The 7,936-nt window shown below is 33.2% G+C and overlaps 1 long non-coding RNA gene across 1 annotated transcript in view; it reads right to left on the reverse strand.

The window, feature by feature from the left end:
• Positions 1-5,229: 5,229 nt before the first annotated feature.
• The window catches only part of LOC112905111, a 3,741-nt gene continuing 1,034 nt past the window's right edge, over positions 5,230-7,936 (reverse strand). The window contains exon 3 of the long non-coding RNA XR_003231566.1: positions 5,230-5,342. This is a non-coding gene — a long non-coding RNA (uncharacterized LOC112905111). The remainder of the gene's footprint in view (positions 5,343-7,936) is intronic.

The raw sequence follows: 7,936 nt of genomic DNA on the forward strand, positions 1-7,936 counted from the left end.
TGGAAACAACGGAAGAGGTGCAGCAACAATATGTCAATAATCAGAAAAAATGTAATGGCCGACAGCACCAACAATACATCAACAATTACAAAAGGATAATGGCCGACATCAGCAACAATACATCAACAATTACAAAAGTATAATGGCCGACAACTACAACAATACTTCAACAATGGGAAAAGTATAATGGCCGATAACAAAAACAATACCACAACACTGGATGAATAGAAATGGCCGACGACTAATAGTAGGTAAATATAAAACTACTTGTTAATAAAGTAATAGCACTGTAATAGTATTTTCTTGCCATAATTTTTGTTTTATGAGTGTTTTTTATAGTAATATTTATATTTTTTCTGTTTTATAACATATTGCAGTCCCAAAAATGCCTCTAGTCCTTTAAAATCTATTAAAATATAGTAAATTAAAATAATACAAAACTAGAAGGATACTATAAACGTTTTAACATTGTTATTTAAACAATCTGTTGTGTGTCATTGTGTTTAAAACAAATAAAATGTTTAATTATAATTTATTTATCCATAATATCCTTCAGTAAGTTCCTGGGTTTTCAACACATTTATATTTGAATGTTAAAATTTCAAAAGCCTAATTGTATTTTTTCTGTAAGGAGGCCTGGAAACAACGGAAGAGGTGCAGCAACAATATGTCAATAATCAGAAAAAATGTAATGGCCGACAGCAGCAACAATACATCAACAATTACAAAAGTATAATGGCCGACAACCGCAACAATACTTCAACAATCAAAAACATAATGGCCGACAACGACAACAATACTTCGAATCTTTATTTATATAATTTTTTATACAAAAGTGGATTTATTGAACAGACACTTAATCAATAGAGATCAGCATGTCACTATTTTGTTAATTTTTTATTTTTCATTAAGTATTTTAATTTTCATTTCGCTTTGATGCTTGTAATATGTTCTCAAATTGAATTTGTTTCAATTATATCCCTGCTCATCATCATTTAAAGTATATTATTATTTATTTACAATAAATCCCAACGCTTCATTCCTTATTTATTTATTTATTTGTGATGCCGTTAAACATACATAAAATATCCAAATATGACTAATACAAATCTCAGGGTAAATAGCTTTGCAATTACTTCCAAATAAGCCCCAAGTTGGGATTCATTGTAAAATGAATTCAGGCATTTTGTGTTTAAGAAATTATACTGAGTAATAAGTACTACAAAACGTACAAAATTTTATTGAATACGATTACAAGTTAAGTAAGTTAGAGGCGAGTCATTACGTCAATCATAATCAATGATAAAGTGGATAATGCAACTAATGAAAACTTACCATCATATCCTTAATCGGTTCATGGTTTCTTTCTTAACCAGGAAACACGAACCCCCTACATGGCATTGTCAACGGATATTAACATTGCTGTGAACAAAATCAATCGTTAGTCTTTTTACAAATTTCTTAAACATATTTATAAGTAAAAAATATACTTTTACGAAAAATTAGTTATGGTGGTTCTTACAACATTATTATCGGTTAAAACTGAGTAGCAAATTTAAAAATATAACTCATAATGATACCAGGAAAACAGGGGTGGAACTGCATAATAAGTAATATAAGGGTGAAAGATAGTAATCGTAAATGAATTCATGCGAGGATTAAATAAAGTATAGGTGAAATCATTACGATTGGAATATCTGTATGATTAGGGTAAATAAAGTAGTAAATTATAGTCACAGCGAATAAGTGCAATAAATTCATGAAAGAACGCTTGAGGGTGAGAATGTCAAAGTAAAAGAACGAATAAGAATATTGGTTGAAATACATCCAACGAAGGGAGTACGAGTACGTAATGGTAAAAGATAGTAACCGTGAATGAACNGCCGACAGCACCAACAATACATCAACAATTACAAAAGGATAATGGCCGACATCAGCAACAATACATCAACAATTACAAAAGTATAATGGCCGACAACCGCAACAATACTTCAACAATCAAAAACATAATGGCCGACAACGACAACAATACTTCGAATCTTTATTTATATAATTTTTTATACAAAAGTGGATTTATTGAACAGACACTTAATCAATAGAGATCAGCATGTCACTATTTTGTTAATTTTTTATTTTTCATTAAGTATTTTAATTTTCATTTCGCTTTGATGCTTGTAATATGTTCTCAAATTGAATTTGTTTCAATTATATCCCTGCTCATCATCATTTAAAGTATATTATTATTTATTTACAATTAGTAGCTGTAAATTGGATCATAAATTACACAAGTTTCATAAATTTATTTGTCACTTACCTACCCTTTTATTAGGTAATATCTATATTAATTTAACAGTTTAAAAGATCAGTAAATCCACTTGTAAAATTTGAATAAGCACATTGTAATGAAATATTTAAGAATAATGAATAAGACGCTAGTACATACTTATGTTAAGATGCATATCAATATCTTAGGAAGATAAATTTAAATTATATTAATGAAACATTTAGAAACCTTCATGTTAAGATCATAGATAATAATTTGAACTGTATTTATCTTAGTTTTCTGCTTTTATATTCAGGTAGATTAGTAATTAATAGGTTTATCACATACCTTTACATTTAAGTACTCATGATGTTGTAAATATCTATGTAATGATATATAAACTGTGATTTGGGGACTTTATTGTGGGGTGAGAACGATAGAATGAAAGTAATTAGAATGAGTGAGGGTAAAAATGATTAAGAGATAAGGAGAATGGTAGAATGTATAATGTGTGCAAGGATGAAAGAAGGAAGGTGAGGATGTGTGTAAGAGAAAGGGCGTGAAAGAGAAAATGAATAACAGTGAGGGCGAGAAGTGTGACAGAAAGAGACAGAGTAAGAAATAAGTGTGTCAATGTAAGGGTAGACGAATGAGGGTGACAGTATGTGTAAGAGAGTGTGAGTGAGTGAGTGAAAGAGTGAATAAGAGTCTCAATGAAAGAGTGCAACACAAATATGCATGAAAGAGGGCATTAGGGTGAGATTGTAAAAGTGAAACAACAAATGAGAATGAGGGTGAAAATGTATGCAATGACAGTGTACGTTCGTGAAAGAATAAATAAGGGCGTCAATTGAAAGGGTGAAAGATCGAAGAAAATATGGGCAAAACAATGCATGGACAGTTGAAATCCGAGGATGAAAGAACGAATGAGTTTGAGGGTAAGGATGAGTTCAAAAGAGAGGGCGTGTGTGTGTGAGAGAAAGATAGGAAGATGGTTTGAGTTTATATCTTCATAAATTCATATTTCATCTCTCACACATACACCACAGCGCTCTTTTGGACACGTCATCGCCCTCAGCGTGAAGGAGGGTGTGCGAGAGTGAATGACAGTGGAGTGAGAGATTGAATAAAGTGTGTTAGAAATGAGTGTAAGGGTGAGAATGTGTGTGAAATGGAGAAGTTGTGTGTATGTAAGAAAGAGAGGAAGAGGGTATGAATTTATACTCTCATAACTTCGTACTTCATCTCTCTCATATACATATACACAGCCTCTTTCGCACACATTATCACCCTCAGCGTGAAGGAGGGTGTGCGAGAGTGATGTGAGAGAATGAATAAGGGTGTCGATGTAAGGGTAAAAGAAAGTATGCATGAAAAAACGAATGAGTCTGAAGGTGACAATGTGTGCGAAACAAAGAGGGTGTGTATGTGTGTGTGTGTGAGTCAGAGTCATCCCAGGAATGAATGAGGGTGTCAATATATGTGAAAGGGTCTGCATGTGGGGGAGATACAAACTATTTTCATACTCCCCCACATTAAATACTCTTTTACACCTATTCTCACTCCAGGAATGAATGAGGGTGTCAATGTGTGTGAGAGGAATGTGTTAGAATGCGTGGGAGATAATGAATGATTGCGAGGGTGAATATATGAGAGAACGAGTAGGTGGAAGGTATTAAAATGTTTGTATAAATGAAAAACTGTATGAAAGGGAGAAAATGTGGATGAAGGTGAATGGTATGCAAGTATGAAAATGAATGCGAGGATGAATACATGAGAGAACGAGTAGGTGGAGGGTGAAAATGTGGATGAGGTTAAATGGTATGCACGAGGAAATGACTGCGAGGATGAATATATGAGAGAACGAGTGTGTGAAGGGTGAAGTTGTTTGTATGAATGAAAAGAATGTGAGGGAGAGCAAATATGAATGAGGGTGCGTGGTATGCAAGAGAAAATGATTGCGAGGGTGAATACATGAGAGAACGAGTATGTGGAGAGGGAAAGAATGTATTCGTGGGAGAAAAAGGGGTAAGAATGGGTGACAGGAAGAATAAAAGTGGGGCAGAATGTATGTAAGGGTGAAAGTGTTTGTATGAATGAGAAGGTGAGAATGTGTGAGAAAGAGGGGTTGTCTGTGAGAGAGAATGAATGAGGGCGAGAATGTGTGTATGAGAGAGGGTATGTGTGTGAGAGAAAGAGAGTATAAATCTGTACTCTCCTCTCTCTCACACACACGCTCTTTCTCAAGCACACACTCTCGCCCTCGGCGTAAAAGGGGGTGAGAATGTGTTCATGAGAGAGTGTGTGTGTGTGAGAGAGGGTACAAATCCGTACCCATCTCTCTCACACGCACTCTCTCATACACACATTCCCACCCTCGGTATGAATGAGGGTGTGTGAATGTTAGGGGGCGATGCCCCCGGGGTAAAGGGGGGACAAGGGGGCAACGCCCCCGGGGCAAGGGGGGAGAGAAGGGGGCGAAGCCCCCGGGGTGAGAGGGGAGACAAATAAAACGAGAGATAACCCTTATACTGTGTTTTATTTTGACAAAAAAAAATTTTTCAGGCCTACCAGGTTTAGTGCGAAAGGTTTTGTTAATTCGAAGAGCGTCCGGGACAAGGCCCGGACGTTGGATTGTCCAAATTCGAACTAGGAGGCCCCCAACACCTGGAAGTCGGAACTTCCGGGATACTAAGTCTCAGAAACTTCGAAATTCGAGTCCCAAGTTCTCCAAAACAAAGGTTCCCGAAGGAATCCGATGTTTTGGAGGCCTTGAGATTCGAATTCCGAAGTTTCCAAGACCCAGGNCCCCAAGACCTGGAAGTCGGAACTTCCGGGATACTAAGTCTCAGAAACTTCGAAATTCGAGTCCCAAGTTCTCCAAAACAAAGGATCCCGAAGGAATCCGATGTTTTGGAGGCCTTGAGATTCGAATTCCGAAGTTTCCAAGACCCAGGATCCCGGAAATTCCGAGATTCCGGGTATTGGCGACTTCGAAGTTCGAATCTGGACGCTCCAGAACACTCCCGACGCGATACTCCCGATCGAAGTCCCGCGGATGGTCCTGATGATGGTCCTCCTGCAACAAAGAGATAATTGCGTTATTATTTTTCAAGCGAAGTTAAAAATGTTATATATTAGTTATATTGATTGTTTATAACAAATACTTTCCTTATTTTCGAACAGTGTTAAATTTTATAAAAGGAAATTAAACAATTATTAAAGTGGTAAAAGAAAAGTAAATTAAAATACATTAAAATATGAAGAAATTATTAAAAAGTGATGATATAATGTTATCTCTATAAGAAATAAAAGCATATAATTGCTAAAATAACTGATAAGATGAATTCTAAAAGTAAAATTCGTAGAATTTCCCTAAACAATATAATAATAAAGTGGAACAATAAGGAAAGTAAATGATATAAGTAAGTTAAAATATGATTAAATTGATTAAGATAAGGTACACAGGTCAAAGTGATGGTGCATCGAATGCATAAGAGGAAGAAAATTTTATACAAACAACTTCTACCACCATATAACCATTCTCTAATATATTCATCCTCGCAACCATTTTTTCTTGCATACCATTCACCCTCATCCACATTTTATCCCTATCATACACTTTTTCATTTACACAAACATTTTCACCCTTCACATACTCATTCTGTCTTATATTCACCCTCGCAGTCATTTTCTCTTGCGTACCAATTCCCCTCATTCACATGTTTATTATTACAATGATATTGACATCATTGCAGGAATCTATGAATATGTAAAAAATATTAAAATTTACAATANTACAGGATGTTCTATTTGATTATATGTCCACCGTATGCTAAGGAAGATTTTTAAGTACTTTATTTAATATAAGCAATTAGGATAAAATTAATAACTTCGTTATTCTATCAGTTTCAACTTAAGTAAGAATGAAAGTTGAAGATATTGTTAAAGGACTCATTCCTAATATTAATTTTGGTGAAGGCGCCGGATTAAAATAGTATAAGGACATCTACGACTCACCCTCATTCATATTTTCACTTCTTCGCATCCTTTGTCATTCGTATAAACAACTTCACCCTCCACATACTCGTTCTCTCTTATATTTACCCTCACAATCATTTTCTCTTACATACGACTCACCCTCAATCATATTTTCTCTCTTTCACATTCTTTTTCACTCATACAAAAAATTTCTTTTTGATTAAACGAAGCTAAGCAAATGTTATTTATAAAGGAAAGTAAATGTTATAAACAATTAATATAAAAAATAGAAAATTTGCCTCAAAGTAATGAAAACACTAAGCCAACTCAAAATAAGGTAAGTTCAAATATGATTAAATTGATTAAGATTAGGTACACAGATTCAGGTGATGATGGGAAATAAAGAAAATTAATTTTATTATTTGGTAACCTAATTTTAAAAAAGGTTTAGAGACTAAAACTAAAATTAAAAGAGGAAGTAAATGCATGAAATATACATAAAAGAACAAAGATAAAAAAGGACAAATTTTCGTTCCAAAATAAAGAAAAATTATATTGGAGAAAAATGGATGTATTTTATACATTTTCTGTTACGTGGACTTCCTGGCTGATACAAAGATAAACTATAGTGCAATAGCAAACATCAGGTTGATATATATGATTTTTTGCAAATTTGTAAAATTTTTACAAAAATAATTTCTAATTATTCCCCTAATGTATGCATATCACTGAAGAAAGTCAAGCAAACTCAAGGGGTGGAAACTTTTTTATTGCTGTACATAATCATGTCAACATTTCGCTTTATAATGTTAATATATTATCAGAGTAGATTACAAAAATCGCAATCAGTTTCTCGAAGATGTAGATTGTCATTAATGTTCACCCTTAGGTTATAGTAAAATAGTATAAGTAAAAAAGCACAATTATTAATACTTATATTTCTATACTACAGTTGTATTGTAAGTGTTTTCTACTTATTGTTCTTTTTTTCTTAAGCAATTTTACTATATGCTAAGGGTGAATCAATATTAATGACATGTCTATCTTTTAGAAATATCTACAGTTTCTACAACCCCTAATTTTTTTACAAAAATTTCATCCAACTTCACATAGCACTTGTTTCTTTTTTTTCTAAGTAAAGCTATCAAAATATTATATTGCTTCTGTCTTTGTACTTGTGCTGTGTATGAAATGCGATGAAATATTTATTTATTATTATTATTAGGTACTATACGTATAGATAACAATAAATAAAAAACTTGAAGTGTAGATTCAAATTCAGTGAAGAGCAAGGTTTTTTTAATTGTAAAAGGCTTTTTTAAAATAACTTTTCGTTGTTAATACACTATTAATTAAATCAAATGGTGTGGTTTGCTATTCAGGTACTTATATATTACCAACACAGAACAAATTTTAACGCAAATGTAGACATATATAAAACAATAAATAATTACAAAAAATTAAAAGCAATATATAAACAGCACAGATACAGATTTTAATAATTTAAAGTACTTATTAATTTATCTCTGCATCTTTTATTGTTAATACACTGTTTTCAATTATTTACAATTATTTATTACCTCATCTATGTAAAGAACTATTATGAAAAAGACTCACTAAGGTGAAATGCTGGCTGTCGCTTTTAAATGCCTTAGCGATTAGAATTGTGGTACAACAAAAGAAAGAGACGGA

This window comes from Agrilus planipennis, unplaced genomic scaffold, assembly GCF_000699045.2.
Source record: "Agrilus planipennis isolate EAB-ADULT unplaced genomic scaffold, Apla_2.0 scaffold256, whole genome shotgun sequence".
Lineage (NCBI taxonomy): Eukaryota > Metazoa > Arthropoda > Insecta > Coleoptera > Buprestidae > Agrilus > Agrilus planipennis.